Genomic DNA, 23,347 nt, shown 5'->3' with positions numbered 1-23,347 from the left:
ACTAAAAATGCATGCATTGTCTAACATAATGTCCTAGGAGTGTCATCTGATGGAGATTGTAAAAGGTTAGTGCATCATTTTAGCTGGTTTTATGGTTTTGGTGACCCTGTCTTTGACTTGACAAAACATTACACACAACTCTTGTAAATGTACTGTCCTAACATACTCTAAATTTATGCTTTCGCCGTAAAACCTTTTTGAAATCGTAAAACGTGGTTAGATTAAGGAGATGTTTATCTTTCAAAGGGTGTAAAATAGTTGTATGTTTGAAAAATTTGAATTTTGACATTTATTTGGATTCAAATTTGCCGCTCTTGAAATGCACCTGCTGTTGATGGAGTGCACCACGGGTGGCACGCTAGCGTCCCACCTAGCCCATAGAGGTTAACTCAAAAAGCGTTGAGGCCTCAACTCCATCTTGTTCGGAGCCAAATGCCCATTATGCCAAACCTATGCTCACCAAGTTTCGTCTTCAAAGTATTTTCCGTTTAGGAGAAAAGGCCACGTCGTGAATCGTGATGTTTTGTGCATTTGCAATATGATTCCATTCGCCCTCTTGTGGTATTTGCCGGGACAGGTGAAAAATGACCAAAATTTGAACATTTTATAAAACGGAAACCGAATGTCCGAGAGACTCCGTTCGATGACTTCCCGGAAGATCCGGCCCGGTGCACGGCCCGACGCCATCCGCAAATTTTACAAACGTTCGCGGACGTCTAGTAAGGGACCGTACATTTGCAATATGGACTTTCTCATCAACCATGCAGCAAATGTCAAAATGTTCCCTTCATGTATGTTATTGTTATTTTACTGTGTTACTTTTTATTTTATATTTTACTTAAATTTATTGAGTAAATATTTTCTTAACTCCATTTCTTGAACTGCATTGTTGGCGGAACCCCTGGCCAACATCCAGTGAAGTTGCAGCGCGCAAATTCAAAAACAGAAATACTCATAATAAGAATTCTGAAAACATACAAGTGTTATACATCAGTTTAAAGATTAACTTCTTGTTAACCTGTTAGGGCTAGGGGGCAGTATTTGCACGGCCGGATAAAAAAAAACGTACCCGATTTAATCTGGTTATTACTACTGCCCAGAAACTAGAATATGCATATAATTATTGGCTTTGGATAGAAAACACCCTAAAGTTTCTAAAACTGTTTGAATGGTGTCTGTGAGTATAACAGAACTCATATGGCAGTCAAAACCCTGAGACAAATCCTGACAGGAAACTGAAATCTGATGTGTGGATATCACTTCAAACATTTGCCATTGAAACACACAGTGGCTTGCGATTCATTTAGCACTTCCCATGGCTTCCACTAGTCCCCAGTCTTTACAAAGTGTTTTGAGCCTCCTACCATCAAAATTGACTGAAAGAGAGGATGTTTACCTTGGTCACAGGAAATGGGCCATTACCATTGTGACGTTGGCGCCCATGGGTACTCTCCTTTTCGAAACGTTTTGAAAGACAATGCAACCATCCCAATGGAATATTATTGAAGCCCTGGTTGAAAAAGCCCCTAAAGATTTATGTTATACAACGTTTGACATGTTTGAACGAACTTAAATATTTTTTTTTGCTCATTCCTGACGACAAGTCAGACGCAGACGGTACATTTTCACTAGTCTTCGGAGCGCTAACGCTATTGGGACATACATTATTAACTTTTTTGAACAAAACTACATTTGTTATGGACCTGGGATTCCTAGAAGTGCCTTCTGATAAAGATAATCAAAGGTAAGGGATTATTTACAATAGTATTTTTGATGGTTGATCGTTCCAAGATGGCTCAAAACATGTATAGCCTAGACTATTTTTCTGGGCATACCACGTCGTTTATTGCAAAGTGTGATTTCCCAGTAAAGTTATTTTTAAATCTGGCAAAGAGATGGCATTCAAGACATGTTAATCTATAAGTCTTTGAATGACAATATTACATTTTAACAATGTTTTCGAATAGTAATTTTGTAAATTGTAGCGCTACTAAACCGGAAGCATTTGAGGCAAAAGATTTTCTGAACGTCATGCGCCGATGTAAAATGCTGTTTTTATATATAAATATGAACTTTATCGAACAAAAAATGCATGTGTTGTGTAACATGATGTCCTAGGAGTGTCATCTGATGAAGGTTGTCAAAGGTTAGTGCTGCATTTAGCTGTGTTTTGGGTATTTGTGATGCATGCTAGTTGCTTTGAAAATGGCTGTGTGATTATTTCCGGCTGGGTACTCTGCTGACATAATCTAATGTTTTGCTTTTGCTGTAAAGCCTTTTTGAAATCGGACACGTGGTTCGATTCAGGAGAGGTGTATCTATAAAACGGTGTAAAATAGTCATATGTTTGAGAAATTGAAGTTATAGCATTTATGAGGTTTTGCATTTAGCGTGACGCGATTCCACTGGCTGTTGATTAGGGTGGGATGCAAGCGTCCCACTGGCCCAGAGAGGTTAATCCAGCTGCTGTGTCAGATTTCAAAAAGGCTTTACGGCGAAAGCATACCATGCGATTATCTGAGGACAGCGCCCAGCTAACAAAACATTACATACAGTTACCAGCCAAGTAGATGAATCACAAAAGTCAGAAATAGCGATAAAATTAATCACTTACCTTTGATGATCTTCATATGGTTGCACTCACATAACTCCCAGTTACACAATAAATGTTCGATAAAGTTCCTCTTTATATCCAAAAACCTCCGTTTGGCTGGCGTGTTTTGTTCAGTAATCAACTAGCTCCAGGGCGCGCACAACAGGCAGACGAAAAGACAAAATAGTATAGGTAAAGTTTGTGGAAATATGTCAAACGATGTTTAGAATCAATCCTCAGGTTGTTTTTAGCATAAATAAGCAATAATATTTCAACCGGACAATCGCGTTGTCAATAGAAAGCGGAAAATCAACAAACGGCGCGCTCTCGGACACGCGCCCCAAACAGTATGGGACTTCAGACAGACCAGTCATAGAAAGTGGTCTTACTCACTCATTTTTCACAATACAAGCTTGAAACAATTTCTAAAGACTGTTGGCATCTAGTGGAAGCCATAGGAAGTGTAATCTGACCCCACTGTCATCGGATACTGTGTAGACATTCAATAGAAAACTACAAACTTCAAAAATCCCACTTCCTGGATGGATTTTTCTCAGGTTTTCGCCTGCCGTATGAGTTCTGTTATACTCACAGGCATTATTTTAACAGTTTCGGAAACGTTAGAGAGTTTTCTATCCAAATCTACCAATTATATGCATACCCTAGCTTCTGGGCCTGAGTAACAGGCAGTTTACTTTGGGCACACTTTTCATCCGGACGTCAAAATACTTCCCCCCTATCCCAAACAGATTGTCACGTCCTGACCAGTTAAGGGTTGTTTGTTATTGTAGTTTGGTCAGGGTGTGGCAGGGGGGTGTTTGTTTAGTGTGTTCGGGGTTTTTGGTTTATGTTCTATATTTTCTATTTCTATGTGTTTATCTAGTTTTTCAATTTCTATGTTGGGGTTTTGGTAGGACCTCCAATTAGAGCCAGCTGGTTGTCGTTGCCTCTAATTGGAGGCCATATTTAAGTGGGTTAGTTTTCTCTTGTGTTTGTGGGTGGTTGTTTCCTTGTATAGTCTGAGCACCTTACGGGACTGTTTTCGTCGTTAGTGTTTTGTGTAAGTGTTTTGTTTTTTCCTTCGAATAAAAGAAGATGTTTAATATACCCGCTGCAGTTTGGTCCACTCCATACGACGACTGTTACATTAAGGGCTTGTAAGTAAGCATTTCATTTGTATTCGGTGCATGTGACAAAAAAAATGTATTTGAAATACGAGATCCCGACTTTAAAAAACTTTCATAATAACTTCCAAGTCCTTAACATAGGTTGGAAACTCAGTTATTATCTTTGGACCCAGACTTTCCCTACATGCTGAACTCTGACATCAGCTACCACGGAAATTACTTTGATGGCAGCATCTTCTGCAGTTAAATACAACAACAAAACTTTATTTATCAAAATAAACATAACTATATGTTTTTGAACACTATAAATTGTTTGCTAACATTTCCAAGTTCCTACTCCAAGTTGAGAAGTCGTTCCTCTGATAACTCTAAACTCTGATAGGACTTGAATGTGGCAATAGACCTTGGAGAGAAAAAACAAGGAAGTGAAAATATACAGTATAAAAGAAAAGTATGAGCTGACTGAAAAACAATTGGTGGGGATGTAGGGTAGATTAAGATGTACTTTAAAACTATAGAATCAAGGACTACCTTCTTAATTCAACACAACACTTACTTCATACACATGGGCTCTTTCTCAGTTGTCTAAAACTTTTCCCTCTCCTTCACTGATCTGAAAGAACTGATCACGTGAAAGTTAAGCCAGCCTAATGATGAGCTTCCTTCCGCCATACTGTTTCCACCTGTGAACATTTTTCCAACTAGTGCAGATGAAGGGGAAGAGTCAAGGAGAAGATGTATTTTTAGACAATTGAGAAAGAGCCTCTGGCCAGGTTCAGTAGCGAAACGTGATTGAAAATTGCAGATAGAAGTGCTATGAATAAAGTGGACATGATTCCTTCTTTTCTACATGTCAGAGAGGCATGTTTGTGCTACATAACATATTTCTATCTGAACGTTCCTAAACATTGCATGCTGCTGAAGGCCCCCTTGGTCTGGTCACATGTCCACAGATGACATACCAAGATCACCATCTAGTGGTCAATTCTCATACTGCTATAACTTTTCTGAGAACGACTAGTTTCTATCTATTCAATCTGACCTTTTTAAAAGGGCAATTGCACTTCCTGATTTGGCTTTGTTTTTCATCAATGCTCAATAAGAACTACTAGCGGCCATGACTGAAGGTAAATGAGAGTTGTCTCGGGGGTGTGGTTAGACATGGGTGTAGGCTAAAGCTAGTCCTTGATCATACTCTTAGGCTAAAGCTAGTCCTTGATCATGACTCTCAGTTCTATATGTAGGCTAAAGCTAGTCCTTGATCATGACTCTCAGTTCTAAATGTGGCTGCTAGTCCTTGACTCTCAGTTCTATATGTAGGCTAAAGCTAGTCCTTGGTCATGACTCTCAGTTCTATGTGTAGGCTAAAGCTAGTCCTTGATCATGACTCTCAGTTCTATATGCAGGCTAAAGCTAGTCCTTGGTCATGACTCTCAGTTCTATATGTAGGCTAAAGCTAGTCCTTGGTCATGACTCTCAGTTCTATGTGTAGGCTAAAGCTAGTCCTTGATCATGACTCTCAGTTCCATTATATTACACAAGAGTCATTGGACCGAAGGTGTCTTCTGTAAGGGGGAGTTTTGTTAAGATAGCTGACACTCGGTCTGAACATTAACATGCATTGCTTGCGGTATGGTTTTGGAAGCATAAGGACCCCATCTTTCATATCAGAGAGGGGAAAAAAACATTGATATACACCTTGATAAGGTTAGGGTTAGTGTTCCCAGACGGAAACATCTCCATGTTACAGCGCTTGTTTACGGAAAACAGACAGAGACAAGAAACGACCACCTGTGCTCTGTAACATGCTCTGAACACCTGTGTGTAAGCATAACTCAGGAAGTGTAGTTTCGTCAGATGGACGCGCACATAGTGTATATTTTTTATTTGAAGAATTCCTTCTTGCTGATGAAAGATAAGGGCCATATGTTTCGAAAGCCATAACGCAAGTGATGATTATTGAGGCTGAGAACTGTAGGGAGAAGGCAGAATGCTGCCTACAGATTTTGAAAACCAGGCTTAAGCCTGCGCTGACCTTGTGTTTAGCCAATCTGACAGTAGCTAGCTAGCATAGCTTGGTGATAGCTGCAGCTGGCTATCCTAGCTAGCTGATATTTCTGTCAAATCAGTTATTACTCAACAAGTCTTTCTGGGTAAGTCAATAAGAGCTTTCCACGCCTGGATTGTGCAGCATTTACTCATTATTATTTAAAAAAAATCCTCAAACTCTGTCAAACTGGTTGTTGATCATTGCTAGACAACAATTTTCAATTCTTGCCATAGATTTTCAAGTAAATATATGTAATAACTGTACCTCGGCCACTCAGGAAAATTCACTGTCTTCTTGGAAAGCAACTCCAGTGTAGCTTTGGCCTTGTGTTTTATATATTGTCCTGCTAAAAGGTGAATTAATCTCCCAGAGTCTGGTGGAAAGCAGACTAAACCAGGATTTCCTCTAGTATTTTGCCTGTGCTTAGCTCCATTCTGTTTCTTTTTATCCTGAAAAACTACCAGTCCACCCATAACATGATGGAGCCACCACTACGCTTGAAAATATGGAGAGTGGTATTCAGTCATGTGTTGTATTGGATTTGTATTCAGGAAAAAAGTGAATTACATCGCCACATTTTTTGCAGTATTACTTTATTGCCTTGTTGCAAAAAGGCTGCATGTTTTGAATTATGTTTTATTCTGTACAGTCTTCCTTTTCTCTCTATTAGATTAGTATTGTGGTGTAACTATAATGTTGTTGATCCATCCTCAGTTTTTCTCCTATCACAGTCATTGAACTCTGTAACTGTTTTAAAGTCCCCATTGGCCTCATGGCGAAATCCCTGAGCGGTTTCCTTCATTTACATTTACATTTTAGTCATTTAGCAGACGCTCTTATCCAGAGCGACTTACAGTAGTGAATGCATTCATTTCATTTCATTTCATCCTTCCTCTCCGGCAACTGAATTAGGAAGGACACCTGTATATTTGTAGTGACTGGCTGTATTGATACACCATCCAAAGTGTAATTAACAACTTCACCATTCTCGTAGGGATATTCAAAGTCTGCTTTTTTTTAAATTTTGACCCATCTACCAATAGGTGCCCTTCTTTACAAGGCATTGTAAAACTTCCCTGGTCTTTGAGGTTGAATCTGTGTTTGAAATTCACTGCTTGACTGAGGGCCCTTACAGATCATTTGTATGTTATGTTAACCACTATTATTACACACAGAGTTAGTCCATGCAACTTATTACAGTATGTGACTTGTTTTAAGCACCTTTTTACTCCTGAACTTATTTAGGCTTGCCATAACAAAGGGTTGAATTCTTATTGACTGAAGGCATTTCAGCTTTTCATTTTAAATTAATTAGCAAAATAACATTCCACTATGACATTATGGGGTATTGCGTGTAGGACAGTAACAAAAACATCTCAATGTAATCCAGTTTAAATTCATGGGGCTCTAACACAACAAAATGTGGGTAAAGTCAAGGGGTGTGAATACTTTACTTAAGGCACTGTAACAATGTGCAAATATTACACTTGTCTTTCGTCTTTTACTGTAATTCACAGCCGATACAGATACTGTACCTATCAGCATTTTGCCTGGTGGTGCTGAGTAGGGTTAATGGCAGGAACCAGGTTCCCGAGATTTACTGGGATTTTCCGCCCAAACCCACTGTAAGGATGATGCTGGAGATGAGAAGCAGGTACACGGAGTGGACGTTTAATTAACAACGGACACGGGACGGGACAGCGCCTGGACAGGAACACACAACGACATTAATGCTGACACAGGGATCTAACCAAAGAAACAGACAGATATAGGAGGGGCAATCAACAAACTAAAGGAGTCCAGGTGAGTCCAATGATGCGCTGCTGCGCGTGATGGTACCGGTGATGTGCAGGTGTGATGAAGTGCGTAACGATAGTGACAGGTGTCCATACTGAAGGCAGTCTGGCGCCCTCGAGCGCCAGAGAGGAGAGCGGGAGCAGGCGTGACACCCACTCCCTTTTCCCAGGATAAATAATTGCGAGAAACTAGTCAATTATCATAAATTAGGTGAGGTGAAATGATACTGTTAAATGATATGGAATGTCTAAATCTGTCTTCACACAGCATTCTCTACTCTGCTATGAGCGTTGGTTATCGACTACGAACAATCAGAGAAGGGGCATAATAGTGTTGTTCTGGGACCATAACGTGAGTCTGACTGGGGAAGAGGGGTCTCCTCAAGGGACCCGCGTGTGTATGTGTGAGGGGCGGGGGAATCCGAGGTCTACCAACCAGGACAAGACATTGGCCAATCAGAATCCACCCATCCCTGCACAATTGGCACTCCTCTCGAACGGTTACAGCTGTATGTGCATTCACATAGCAAGCCTACTCTTCAGCTGGGCTGGAGGTTAGGATGACTGGTTTTATTGTGTGTGTTTGTTGTGTAGGTGATTGTATGCAGGTCTGTTGGAGATTCTGGAGTGCCTGAGCCCCTTACTACCCAGAGAGTGGAACACCTGGTTCTCTGTCTTGTTCAACCACATGATATGCTTACACTTTACAACAACTCTCATGAATAGGCCATTAAAAATGGTTTATAAATTAATTTGTTAGAAATGCTTAGGATGTTTTGTTTAGAAGTGCTTCATTAATGTTAACAAATAAGAAAATAAAGTATTAACAGCATGTACACTGTTTATGAATATTAATGTTTATACATGACAATTTTTTTATTTTTTTATTATACTGAATGATTTTTACAGCTGATTCTTTGTTTTCACTACAGGTGTAGGAAGAACAACAAACCAAATAACTTCTTTGGCATGGAGGACTGTGTTATGGTCACCCAAAGGTAATCAGATCCATTGACGAGCTGGAACAGTGTAGGGTGCATTATGAAAATCAACTGGGTCTGTGAGAACCAGACGCACAATCAACTGGGTCTGTGAGAACCAGACCCACATCCATGTTGAACACTAGTTGTAATTGTTATGGCTCCATGGTTAAAGAAGGGGCAGTCTGGAATTGTCCAAGTGGCAGGGTGACTGGTCGCTTTGCTGTTTGAATCCCAGATTGACTCTTTATTAAGTCTATCTGAAGGAGTTGTGTTGAATATCCATGTGAGGTTTTAAGCAGTTTTAGTATTTATTTGTAATAACTGACAACATTATATCAGAAATTATTATGGACTCCAGTGCACTAAATATACAGTAGAAATGATCAGGTGTAGTATTAGTAGTGAAGTATACATGCATACCATTATGTTTATTTAACTGAGCAAGTCCGTTAAAGAACAAATTCTTATTTACAATGACAGTCTAGGTAACAGTGGGTTAACTGCCTTGTTCAGGGGCAAAACGACAGATGTTTACCATGTCAGCTCAAGGATTCAATCCAGCAACCTTTCGGTTATTGGCCCAACGCTCTAACCACTAGGCTACATGCCGCCCCATGTAATGTATTGTAGTGAATTTGGGGCCTAGTCCCTCATCCAGCGACTGTCAACACAACACCTCAGTCGTTACACCAAGAGATATGAAACCCTTGATGAGGTTGCTAGGTGTTGGGTTAAGGTCACTACAGTATAAACTCAGTATAGACCAGGTTATGAGGTTGCTAGGTGTTGGGTTAAGGTCACTACAGTATAAACTCAGTATAGACCAGGTTATGAGGTTGCTAGGTGTTGGGTTAAGGTCACTACAGTATTAACTCAGTATAGACCAGGTTATGAGGTTGTAGGTGTTGGGTTAAGGTCACTACAGTATAAACTCAGTATAGACCAGGTTATGAGGTTGCTAGGTGTTGGGTTAAGGTCACTACAGTATTAACTCAGTATAGACCAGGTTATGAGGTTGCTAGGTGTTGGGTTAAGGCCACTACAGTATAAACTCAGTATAGACCAGGTTATGAGGTTGCTAGGTGTTGGGTTAAGGTCACTACAGTATAAACTCAGTATAGACCAGGTTATGAGGTTGCTAGGTGTTGGGTTAAGGTCACTTCAGTATAGACCAGGTTATGAGGTTGCCAGGTGTTGGGTTAAGGCCACTACAGTATAAACTCAGTATAGACCAGGTTATGAGGTTGCTAGGTGTTGGGTTAAGGTCACTACAGTATTAACTCAGTATAGACCAGGTTATGAGGTTGCTAGGTGTTGGGTTAAGGTCACTACAGTATAAACTCAGTATAGACCAGGTTATGAGGTTGCTAGGTGTTGGGTTAAGGTCACTACAGTATAAACTCAGTATAGACCAGGTTATGAGGTTGCTAGGTGTTGGGTTAAGGTCACTACAGTATAAACTCAGTATAGACCAGGTTATGAAATTGCTAGGTGTTGGGTTAAGGTCACTACAGTATAAACTCAGTATAGACCAGGTTATGAGGTTGCTAGGTGTTGGGTTAAGGTCACTACAGTATAAACTCAGTATAGACCAGGTTATGAGGTTGCTAGGTGTTGGGTTAAGGTCACTACAGTATAAACTCAGTATAGACCAGGTTATGAGGTTGCTAGGTGTTGGGTTAAGGTCACTACAGTATAAACTCAGTATAGACCAGGTTATGAGGTTGCTAGGTGTTGGGTTAAGGTCACTACAGTATAAACTCAGTATAGACCAGGTTATGAGGTTGCTAGGTGTTGGGTTAAGGTCACTACAGTATAAACTCAGTATAGACCAGGTTATGAGGTTGCTAGGTGTTGGGTTAAGGTCACTACAGTATTAACTCAGTATAGACCAGGTTATGAGGTTGCTAGGTGTTGGGTTAAGGTCACTACAGTATAAACTCAGTATAGACCAGGTTATGAGGTTGCTAGGTGTTGGGTTAAGGTCACTACAGTATAAACTCAGTATAGACCAGGTTATGAGGTTGCTAGGTGTTGGGTTAAGGTCACTACAGTATAAACTCAGTATAGACCAGGTTATGAGGTTGCTAGGTGTTGGGTTAAGGTCACTACAGTATTAACTCAGTATAGACCAGGTTATGAGGTTGCTAGGTGTTGGGTTAAGGTCACTACAGTATAAACTCAGTATAGACCAGGTTATGAGGTTGCTAGGTGTTGGGTTAAGGTCACTACAGTATAAACTCAGTATAGACCAGGTTATGAGGTTGCTAGGTGTTGGGTTAAGGTCACTTCAGTATAGACCAGGTTATGAAGTTGCTAGGTGTTGGGTTAAGGTAACTACAGTATTAACTCAGTATAGACCAGGTTATGAGGTTGCTAGGTGTTGGGTTAAGGTCACTACAGTATTAACTCAGTATAGACCAGGTTATGAGGTTGCTAGGTGTTGGGTTAAGGCCACTACAGTATAAACTCAGTATAGACCAGGTTATGAGGTTGCTAGGTGTTGGGTTAAGGTCACTACAGTATAAACTCAGTATAGACCAGGTTATGAGGTTGCTAGGTGTTGGGTTAAGGTCACTTCAGTATAGACCAGGTTATGAGGTTGCTAGGTGTTGGGTTAAGGTCACTACAGTATAAACTCAGTATAGACCAGGTTATGAGGTTGCTAGGTGTTGGGTTAAGGTCACTACAGTATAAACTCAGTATAGACCAGGTTATGAAATTGCTAGGTGTTGGGTTAAGGTCACTACAGTATAAACTCAGTATAGACCAGGTTATGAGGTTGCTAGGTGTTGGGTTAAGGTCACTACAGTATAAACTCAGTATAGACCAGGTTATGAGGTTGCTAGGTGTTGGGTTAAGGTCAGTATCAACTAGGTTGTGGGGACTGTCTGGTAATTAGTCAAATCTTATGTCATTGGTGTAGAAAAAGTAATAATCAATATGCTGGATGTATTATAAACATTGTATTGTGAAGACATGTTTTATTTAGTTAATGTCATTACACTAGACCAAAACCTGTCTAGCTGTCTGTTGAATTACACTAGACCAAAACCTGTCTAGCTGTGTGTTGAATTACACTGGACCTAAACCTGTCTAGCTGTGTGTTGAATTACACTGGACCAAAACCTGTCTAGCTGTCTGTTGAATTACACTGGACCTAAACCTGTCTAGCTGTCTGTTGAATTACACTGGACCAAAACCTGTCTAGCTGTGTGTTGAATTACACTGGACCTAAACCTGTCTAGCTGTCTGTTGAATTACACTGGACCTAAACCTGTCTAGCTGTCTGTTGAATTACACTAGACCAAAACCTGTCTAGCTGTGTGTTGAATTACACTGGACCTAAACCTGTCTAGCTGTCTGTTGAATTACACTGGACCAAAACCTGTCTAGCTGTGTGTTGAATTACACTGGACCTAAACCTTTCTAGCTGTGTGTTGAATTACACTGGACCTAAACCTGTCTAGCTGTCTGTTGAATTACACTGGACCAAAACCTGTCTAGCTGTCTGTTGAATTACACTGGACCTAAACCTGTCTAGCTGTCTGTTGAATTACACTGGACCTAAACCTGTCTAGCTGTCTGTTGAATTACACTGGACCTAAACCTGTCTAGCTGTCTGTTGAATTACACTGGACCTAAACCTGTCTAGCTGTCTGTTGAATTACACTGGACCTAAACCTGTCTAGCTGTCTGTTGAATTACACTGGACCTAAACCTGTCTAGCTGTCTGTTGAATTACACTGGACCTAAACCTGTCTAGCTGTCTGGTGAAATACACTGGACTAATAATAGAATACTAGCAATAGAATCCTAGTAGAACCCTCTCTCTGTACCTCAGTCATCCAGGCCATCAGCCTCCTCAGTGACTGCTGGTGTTTGTGTTTCCAGCGAGCACACAGGAAGCCCTCCATCCTCAGCTGTTTGAAGATCATATAGGTGTGTCCATACGGCCCTAAAATATAAACACATACAGTAGCCAAATATTAACAAACATTTCTACGGATTCAGTTACACAGATACAGTAAGATCATATGGGAGTGAACTAACAGCCCTGGCACATAAACAAATACCTGTCTGTGGTGTAGTGTTGTTGTACTCTATGGTGCAGTATACCTGTCTGTGGTGTGGACAGTATACCTGTCTGTGGTGTGGACAGTATACCCGTCTGCGGTGTGGACAGTATACCCGTCTGCGGTGTGGACAGTATACCCGTCTGTGGTGTGGACAGTTTACCTGTCTGTGGTGTGGACAGTATACCTGTCTGCGGTGTGGACAGTATACCCGTCTGTGGTATGGACAGTATACCTGTCTGTGGTGTGGACAGTATACCTGTCTGTGGTGTGGACAGTATACCTGTCTGCGGTGTGGTGTCGTTGTACATGGAGATGCTTCCACACACAGCTATTCTGCCATACTCTCTCATCTGAGGCATCACTACACTGGAGAACTTCCCACCAACCTAGAGAGAGAGAGAGAGAGAGAGATTGAGCTTTGATACACACACACATACACACGCATGTCCACAAACACGCATGTCCACACACACGCATGTCCACACACACGCATGTCCACACACACAAAGAATGCGTGTGTGCGAGTGGTGCAGCGACCTCACGTTCTCAAAGTAGCAGTCCTATCCGTGTGGCGCGGCCTCCCTGAGTGATTCCTCCAGAGAGGTGACAGTCTTGTAGTTGAAGACCTGGTCAAAACCCAGCTGCTTTAGATAGGACACCTTGGCATCTGTCCCCGCACAGCCCACCACTCTGCAGCCCTGAGGACGGACACACACACACACACACACACACACACACACACACACACACACACACACACACACACACACACACACACTATACATTATGAAAGTCACTGGTAACACACAGAGACACATGGAATGTAGAACATAACTTGTCCTCATCTTCAGGAAGCAACTAACACTGTGGAGACGTTGTGGGAACGCTCTGGGAACGTTGGGGGAATGTTGTACCTTGATCTTGGCGATCTGTCCCACCACTGAGCCCACGGCTCCTGCTGCAGCGTTCACCAGAAGAGTCTCCCCCTTCTTTATCTCACACACCTCCTCTAGTCCATACAGAGCTGTCAGACTAGAGAGATATCATCATCATCATCATCATCAGCACTATTATAACCACTAATGTATATCACACACCTCAACCACACAGGGCAGTCTGCATATCTATCTATCTATCTATCTATCTAAATCCATCCATCCGTCCTACCCAGGCATGCCGATGGCCCCCAGGGCCAGGGAGAAGGGGATGTCCTGGGGCCAGTCTGGCAGCACAGGGGTCAGCTCTGCCCCATCACACACCCAGTGACTCCTCCATCCACAATCACTGACCACATGGCAGCCGACTGGGAAGCTGGGGTTATAGCTCTGGATCACCAGAGAGAGAGAGAGAGAGAGAGAGAGAGAGAGAGAGAGAGAGAGAGAGAGAGAGAGAGAGAGAGAGAGAGAGAGAGAGAGAGAGAGAGAGAGAGAGAGAGAGAGAGTCTGTAGTGTGTCAACATGAGTGTCAGTCAGTCTATAGTGTGTCAACATGAGTGTCAGTCAGTCTATAGTGTCAACACGAGTGTCAGTCAGTCTATAGTGTGTCAACACGAGTGTCAGTCAGTCTATAGTGTGTCAGCACGAGTGTCAGTCAGTCTATAGTGTGTCAGCACGAGTGTCAGTCAGTCTATAATGTATTTGCATCCACATGCTCGCCTCCCTCCCCCATAATGTACCCTTACTTGGCAACTTGTGATCCAATCATCACGTCTCCCTCCTTCATCATCGTCTGGCTGTAGGGTCTCATGTAAGGGTCCACACTGAGGAACACAGCCTCCAACAGGACCTGAACAGTGGTCTATTCATTAGTACACACCGAAGCGAAATATTTTGCAACTGAAAATATTTTGCTACAAAAATGTGTAATTTGTTAAGGGGTGTATTCATTAGTGGACACCGTTTTGCAAAGAAAACACGTGTTTTTTTGTTGGAAATATTCTGATTAGTCCCACCCCGTTTCGGCCCAGATAACCTGTTTCTAGTACAAATGTATTAACCACAGGTTATCAAGTCATTTCACATGCCATGGAACATGTTAGAATTGCAAAAGGAACGTGTTCATTTTGTGTGAAGTTCCCGGTAGGGGCTTCAGTACGTGTCCAAGACCATTTACCCCTCTGGGGCATTAAAGGGCAATTCCGCCACTTTTCAACTTCATATTCTTTATCTCCAGCACCTATCCAGTGTCTACATGTGAAAACAGTGTGTTTCTGTGATCCGTGGTTAAAAAGAGAAGAAGGTCCTCAAAAAGTATTCTGTGACGTCACAGGGTAGAATTAAAACAGTGATTTCTTGCTCCCCATGTCACTGCAAATCTCAGTGTTGAAAAAACACTGTTTTAAAATGTTTTAACTTTTGATGATGTCATCAAGTAGAACCTTTTTAAAGTTATATATTTTTTCTACAAAACATAGAAATGCAGCATTTCCACATATGTAGACACTGGTATTGTGCTGCATATGATGAAGATAAGGTTGGAAAATTGTGGATTTGCCCTTCAAAGTCGATCCTATCCTATCCTATCCTCACCTGTCCATCCCTGGGCTGCGGCAGCGTCTCCTCCCTCAGATGGAAGTCACTAGCCTTGGGGAAACCCTGGAAGTGCTGGCGTAACGTCCAGGCCTTGGACACAACCATGGTGCTCTGCTCCTCAGGTCTAAGACAGTAGATCTGTAGAGACTGGCTGGAGGGAAGAGGAGACAGAGGTCTGAGTGTATGAGAGAGACAGAGGGAGATGTAGAACATGTGTTGTGTGCCTTGGGTTGAAATCACAGGGTAAATATTTGCATTCCTTTGTGCATATGCTAATAAATCCTATCACAGCTATGTTTACTCAGGGCAGGTCACGAAAACGACTTTGTACCAATGTTTTCTATGGGCAAGTCATGAAAACTATTGTTTAGCCATGTTTACTCAGGGCAAGTCATGAAAACTATTGTTTAGCCATGTTTACTCAGGGCAGGTCATGAAAACTATTGTTATGACATAAAAACAGATTAAGCTACTTTGGGTTGGGAGCAAAAATACATTTTCATTCTCTTGTAATTCATTCTCATTCTCTCTTGTAATTCAAATGATTCTATTTCATTACCTGAATATGCTGATTACTGCAGCATAAAACTCAGGGGCGCAACTTTGGTTTTTTGAAGTGGGGGGGGCATAACAATAAATATATTATTAACAGCCTACCCGACCGCTCAGAGACGTCCGCATGGTCCTAAAGCACACATTTGCCTTGTTTTGTATCACATTCCAATGATAAAACTGTGTGGGAGAACAAGCGTATGAACTATTGTCATCTATGTTTTCTATTAAAGAATTTGGGAATTGAATGGAATAGACATCTAAGCACTGCCACTGTGGATTTCAGAAAGCTTCATTTCAGCTACTTTGCAACAGTGTTGCTATGGGTTACTATATAGGTGGCTGTAAGGACTTTGATCTCGAATGCATCTCGAATGTCCACTTCATACAGAGAAATGACACCCCAGCAATGAACTAAAGCAGCCGTTCAGAATGAAATATAGTTGTGATGAATGGGCTTTTATGGAATGCAATATATGCACGTGTTCAGACAAGACAATTCAACCCAAGGCTGGTCCCAGATCTGTTTGTATGCCAACTGTAGCCAACATGAAACCAACTCCTATTCCTATAGTCGTTGTCTGTGGTTGAAGTTGAATTCTTGGTTTGAAACAGACGACCAAGCTATTCTGTGCTAGCCTTTATGCTTAATGTTAAACTGATCAATATGTGTTGTTTGCATCCGCTACAAGACCATGGTGATTGCCTACGGAGCTGTGAAGGGAACGGCACCTCCATACCTTCAGGCTCTGATCAGGCCCTACACCCAAACAAGGGCACTGCGTTCATCCACCTCTGGCCTGCTGGCCCCCCTACCTCTGAGGAAGCACAGTTCCCGCTCAGCCCAGTCAAAACTGTTCGCTGCTCTGACACCCCAATGGTGGAACAAGCTCCCTCACGACGCCAGGACAGCGGAGTCAATCACCACCTTCCGGAGACACCTGAAACCCCACCTCTTTAAGGAATACCTAGGATAGGATAAAGTAATCCTTCTACCCCCCCCCTTAAAAGATTTAGATGCACTATTGTAAAGTGGTTGTTCCACTGGATATCATAAGGTGAATGCACCAATTTGTAAGTCGCTCTGGATAAGAGCGTCTGCTAAATGACTTAAATGTAATGTAATGTAATGTTAGTTCAATGTTTCTCAGGCGTCAACATGCGGAATAGACCTACTTCAGCAACAACAACAAAAAGGCGAGGAGCTGAGGAACCCTACCTGTAAACTACATGCGTGCTGGTAAGCATCTCATCCAAGCAGCCAGATAACGGAATGGGACTAGTCCAACTTTTAGCTAAAGCGAATCCACACTCGTACGAAATCCGTTAGTAAACGCGTAATTACGCCACCGCGAAATCGACTGAATGAGTGTAGGCCAACGTCTCCTAAACGCGGAACATGTAAATTCGATAAACCTTTGTACTAGACAAACACTGAATATTAGGGTAGAAAGTGTGGATATGTCTGTTTACTTTACCGTTTGGTCCGTGCTTGCGCGTCTGCTGTTTCAGTTCAGGCTCGCCCACGTCTGCTGGAGAAAGTTGGCTTGTCGGTGGATCTCAGGATTGGATATAGTAGCCGATCTGTTGCAGTGTCCGGAAGGGAACTGTGGGCTTTGTTACTGGCGTTGGAGTTATAACGTTGCCTAACCTTTCACCCTAATATTTCCTCACCGACCTCATTGAACAGTGGCACGCTCTGCAGTGACAGAAGTCTTAGCCTAATGCTACGTCCATAACCAAGTGGAAAGGTAGTATTTGCCATGTACGACTTGGAAAATTCCTCTTGAACGTCCCCTCCAACTGGTAATTACTAGATATGCTGACCTCTGACGTCACATACTAAGAAAATGACCTCCAGAACAGCATTTTTGGCAGTTAAATGCAACAATAAAAAGCAATCTATGAATATCGTTTTGTAACAATAATAATTTGTTTACAAGCATGGTTAATGCAGTTTGTTGGCTTTTAGCCAATTGCAGTTTCTCAATGAGTTCAAAGCATGTGAATGCATCCAACGTGTATTACGACTTCACAACTGGTACTTAGCACCTTCCCACTTTGTTATGAACGCAGCATTTCTCCGTCAACTTATGCTGCATTCATAACCAAGTGGGAAGGTAGTGTCGTTAATACTAGAGGTGTGCCGAGTAGGCAGACAAATTAGTATTTTTTATTTAACATTTATTTAACTAGGCAAGTCAGTTAAGAACAAATTCTACAAATAAGAAAAATTCAAATAAGAACTAATTATTATTTACAATGACGGACTACCCCGGCCAAACCCGGACGACGGTGGCCCAATTGTGCGCCACCCTATGGGACTCCCAGCCGGATGTGATGCAGCCTGGAATCAAACCAGGTACTGCAGTGACACCTCTTGCACTGAGATGCAGTGTCTTAGACCACTACACCACTAAGGAGACCGAGTGGCGTAAAGGATATGAGCAATTTTCTTGATACGATTATGATTAGAGTATTTTTTGTATTATTCGTGATCGAAAAAATATATACATTTTCGTGTGCCAGCACTTATCTTTCTCATGTCAGTCAGTCAAGTGAGGTGCTGCTACATCGTCTAAATAGCTCAACTGGCTAGTTTGCCTGTCTGTAAAGAGAAGGGCGGGCTGTATATTGATCCTGCTGTTCTGATTGGATAGAGTGAAGCTGTATTTCCATGTCCACTCGCTTCATAATTTCACCCGATCACTTTCACTTCTGTTTCGGTGTGATCATTCACGTTAGCCTGCTGCTATGATAATTCACATGGCAAGGACGTTTGCTATCAAGCTATCAATGTGCTTAATATCTAACAAACGGGCGAGGGTTGGGAAAAAAAGATGAAACGCGCATTCTGACTGATAGCAAAATGGGCTGTCCACTGCAAGTTGAGGACACAGACACAGGTCAAACACACACACCCCTCCGCAACTCCTAATCTGCAGGTTGTTTGGCCTATAAACGTACAGGGAGAAAGGTATTTGCCAACTACTTAGGCATGTTAAAACATTGACGTTTTTTACAAGCACGAGTATCATCCGATCCGACTGTCAACTGTCAATTTACAGATAAGATTACGAATACGAGTATGGCCATGTCGGCACACCCCTAGTAATTACCAGTTGGATGCATTCACATGCTTTGACCTCATTGATAAATGCCGATAAGTTAATGGCCAACAAGTTGCTAGCTATTTGTTTAACCTTCATTTGACTAGGCAAGTTAGTTAAGAACACATTCTTATTTACAATGACAGCCTACACCGGCCAAACCCGGACGACGCTGGGCCAATTGTTCACGCCCTATCGGACTCCCAATCACGGCCGGTTGTGCCTCTAGCACTGAGATGCAGTGCCTTAGACCGCTGCGTCACTTGGGACCCCAAGTGTAAACTAAGTGTTCAAAAAACATATTGATAGATAGTTTTTTATAAATAATGTTTTGTTGTTAAATTTAACTGCCAAAAATGCTCTTATCGAGGTCCTTAGTGTCTTGTTTTGTACGCTTTGTACAAAATAATAAAACGCAGAACTACAGGATGTTTCTTAACATAACTCTTTATTAACTAGGTACAACTACATGTTAGCCTATCTCCAACCACGATCAACTGCCCATGACCTAACCGTCTGGGTGGTCTTAACCAATCACCGCACAGTATGATACGGCGGTAAAATGCATCCAATTATAATTCAGTATGTATTCACATATGAATATTACATCCCCCTTCTTTTAAACAAAATACAAATGTTTTACATATTCTAAGATTTTCTTTTGGATACATGCTCTGTAGTTTGAACTCAAGGTAAGTAACCATTTATATTGCATACTACACCAACTGAATCAACATAGACTCTGAAACAATGATCCAACATACTGTTACTTTTCAAACAAGGGATTCTCAGCAACTCAGCTTCACTGTAGAAATTACATCTTAACATTTCAAACAAATACAATACCAAAGCATGTCAAGTCAACTTTCAATAACAAGTTTACAGTCTGGAACTCTTTTAGGGCAGCGATCCGCCTACACCCTTTGACATTTCATAGGTCGAGGAGAGCTCTGGGCTTGACCTCTCTTCCTGACCTTGTGCGATATGATGTTGAGCATGCGTCTGTGTCAGTCAACAGCTCTTGTGGTGTTGCAGGTAAGTGTGGTGTATGTTGTGCTGTGTGTGTGTTTAGTCCATCACGTTCTCTTTCAGGGGAACAGTTCATCTCATCAGTGTGTTGTTCTTTTGTGTTCAGTAGGTGACGACGATTGCAGCGGTACACCGCTCCTTCTGCTGTGCGGACGTGATATGAACGTTCAGTGTCAGCTGGCTGGATGACGACTGCTGGTTTCCAGAGGCCATGCTCCTGGATTCTAACTGACTCTCCGTCGATCAGTGGTGGCAGTGGTCTAGCTGACCTGTCGTAGTATCGCTTTTGTTGTTGTTGTCTCTGTGCACGTTTTTCCTGCATTTCCTTGTAGCTGACGACCTCAGGTTGCAGCTGCTGGTTGGTGCTGGGAAGGGTTGAACGAAGTCTGCGGCTCATCAACAGCTGGGCTGGTGATTTGAAGTTGTCAACTGGAGTGTTGCGGTATTCAAGGAGACTGAGGTAGGGGTCTCTCTTGTCTGCTTTTGCTTTGTCCATGAGTGATTTAGCAATCTGCACAGATTTTTCAGCAAGGCCATTACTTTGAGGGTAATGTGGGCTTGTGGTGACATGTGTGAACTCCCATGCTTTTGTGAAGGATTCAAACTCATTTGATTTGTAACAGGGCCCATTGTCAGATATTAAAGTCTCTACAATGCCATGCCTGGCAAAGGCTGCTTTCAGCTTGTGTATCACAGCTGCAGATGTGGTGCTGTGAAGCTTGTCGAGTTCGAAGTATCTGCTGTAGTAGTCCACTGTTACGATGTAGTCCTCGTTGTTCCAGGTGAACAGATCGGTTGCCACAACCTGCCAGGGTCGGTCTGGGATACAGTGAGGTAACATTGGCTCTTTGGTGTTTGAGGGGCGTCTTTCAAGACAGATGGTGCATCTACCAACAATGTCCTCTATTTGTTTGCACATTCCAGGCCAAAACAAAATGTCCCGTGCTCTCTGTTTGCACTTTTCCATGCCCATGTGTCCAGCATGGATCTTTGTCAAAATCTCTTCTCTGAGACTGGTAGGAATAATGATTTTCTCTCCTTTGAAAATGATTCCGTTGATCTGTGATAGTTCATCACGATGGTTCCAGAATTCTGAGACGCTCTGAAGGCATTTTCTCCTCTCCTCAGGCCATCCATCCTGTATGACTTTCCTCAGCTGTGTGAGTTGTGAGTCCTTGTCTGTTTCTGCTTGGATCTCCTTCAGTTTCGTGTCACTAACTGGTAAGTTGCTGTACACAGTGTGCACTTGCATGTCCATGCCCTCACTGAGGCTGCTGTCCTTGTAGGTAAGAAACTTCCTGGAGAGTGTGTCTGCGACAGGGATGTCTTTGCCTGGACGGTGAGTGATTGTGAAGTCGTATTTTTGTAGTTGAAGGATCATTCTCTGTAGCCTTGGCGGGGCTGCAGCTAGTGGTTTCCTCATGATTGACTCAAGGGGCTTGTGGTCGGATTCCACAATGACTTGTCATCCATATACGTACTGATGGAAACGTTTACATCCGAACAGAATGGCATAGAGCTCCTTTTCGATTTGAGCGTAGTTGATTTCACAGTCTGTGAGAGATTTGGAAGCGTAGCCGATGGGCTTTCCTTCTTGCAGTAGCACTGCACCTAGTCCATACTTCGACGCGTCCACTTGGAGTCTGAGCTCTTTGTTGGGGTCGTAGTAGGCAAGGATTGGTCCTGGTTCTCTCGTGATCAAGTCTTTCACATTCTGGAAAGCAATGTCGTGTTGCTTGTCCCAAAGAAACTCACTGGACTGCTTTAGCAGTTGACGCAGGGGTGCATTAGCATTGGAGAGGCTGGGTGCGAACTTGGCTAAGTAGTTGACCATGCCAAGCACTGTTTCCAGCTCTGCACGGTTCTTTGGTGGCTCCATTTCTTTTATTGTTGAGATCTTCTGTGGATCTGGCTTGATTCCATTCGCTGTGAGAAGATGTCCGAAGTAGCTGACCTCTGTAGCGCTGACTGTGCTCTTCTCGGGGTTGAGCCGGACTCCTCTCTCGCGGGACCTTTGCAGCATCGCGCGGAGGTTTCGGTCGTGCTCCTCTTTGGTTCGACCATAAACAAGGATGTCGTCCACAATTGCCACAACTCCGTCGAGGCCTTCATATACTTCGTCAATCTTTCGCTGAAACTCGTCTTGGGCTGAGATAATCCCAAAAGGCAGGCGACGGAACCTGTAGCGTCCAAACGGTGTGTTGAATGTTGTGAGCTTAGATGACTCTTCTGTGAGCTTGATAGCCCAGTAGCCTGATCTAGCGTCCATGACACTGAAGTAGTGTGCTCCCGCTAGCTTGTGCGTGATACCATCTAGCGTCGGTAAAGGGTAATGGGGCCGTTTGATAGCCTTGTTCAAGTCTCTTGGGTCGAGGCATACTCGGAGCTTGCCTGTGCGTGGTTTCTCCACCACCACTAACGTGTTTACCCAGTCAGTCGGTTCTGTAACCTTGGTGACTATGTCAGATTGCTCCATGCTCTCCAACTCTTTCTTCAGACGGGCACGGAGAGCAAGGGGAATCTTTCTCGGTGGGTAGACCACAGGGGTTGCGTCTGGGTCAAGGTGAATGGTACATTCTCCTGGGAATAATCCTATTCCTGTAAAGACATCAGCAAACTCCTCCAGTACATTTTCTGTCTCTACTGGTGCTGTTACTGATAAAACTAGCTTGATGAGGTCCATGTCTAAACATGCTTTAAGACCTAGCACTGCAGGTGCTCTAGTGTCAACAACGTAAAAGTCCAACATCATGTCACTTTCTTTGTATTTGCATTTGAAAGTGCATGTGCCTTTACTGGGAGCTGTTCACCACCATAACCAGTCAGTCTGCGCATGGTGGGCTGTAGCTCGCACTCAGATGTCAAGCTGCGGTACTTATTCAGAGGAATAATGTTTACCTGTGCACCAGTGTCTAGTTTGAACTTTAGCTTTGTGCCTTGTGTTCCTATCTCAATGTCAGCAAAGGCTTGCTCTGTCTCTGATATGTGACTTTTCTGTGTCACTGAATCAATAAACAGTTCATCATCATTTGACTCTTTGATTGACATTTCATCTTCACTCACTGTGTGTACTGTTTTTCCACGGTAAGCTCTGCACACTTTTGCAAAGTGATTCCATTTACCACATTTAGTACACTGTTTGCCTTTAGCTGGGCAATTTCCTTGTTCGCCATGCACTTTGTATCCACAATATCCACATGTTTTGGGGCGTTTTGAGTCTGTGTCGCTCTGTTTTGGAGTTATGTCTCTCTCCATTCTGAAACACTCTCTCTGGGCACCGGAGGTGTGCTTTGATGTCTGCCTGACTGCGTGCACTGCTTGTTCACGTGATGCGCTCGTGCTGCCGCGCGAAATGGTTTTCATCTGAGCCTGTGCTAGCTCGTGAGATCTGGCTATGTCGATAGCTTTGTCCAGCGTTAGCTCAGACCCAACATTCAAAAGTTTCTCTCTCACTCGCGGTGAGTGTATTCCAAATACAATACGGTCCCTGACCATCT

At 42.7% G+C, this 23,347-nt stretch overlaps 1 pseudogene; it reads right to left on the bottom strand.

Moving 5' to 3' along the window:
• Positions 1 to 11,509: 11,509 nt before the first annotated feature.
• LOC123738716 (prostaglandin reductase 1-like) lies at positions 11,510 to 17,828 on the bottom strand (annotated as a pseudogene).
• Positions 17,829 to 23,347: the final 5,519 nt, after the last annotated feature.

The sequence above is a fragment of the Salmo salar genome, unplaced genomic scaffold (genome assembly GCF_905237065.1).
Source record: "Salmo salar unplaced genomic scaffold, Ssal_v3.1, whole genome shotgun sequence".
NCBI lineage: Eukaryota > Metazoa > Chordata > Actinopteri > Salmoniformes > Salmonidae > Salmo > Salmo salar.
The sequence above is the reverse complement of the archived record's forward strand: the minus strand, read 5'-3'. Positions and strand labels throughout refer to the sequence as shown.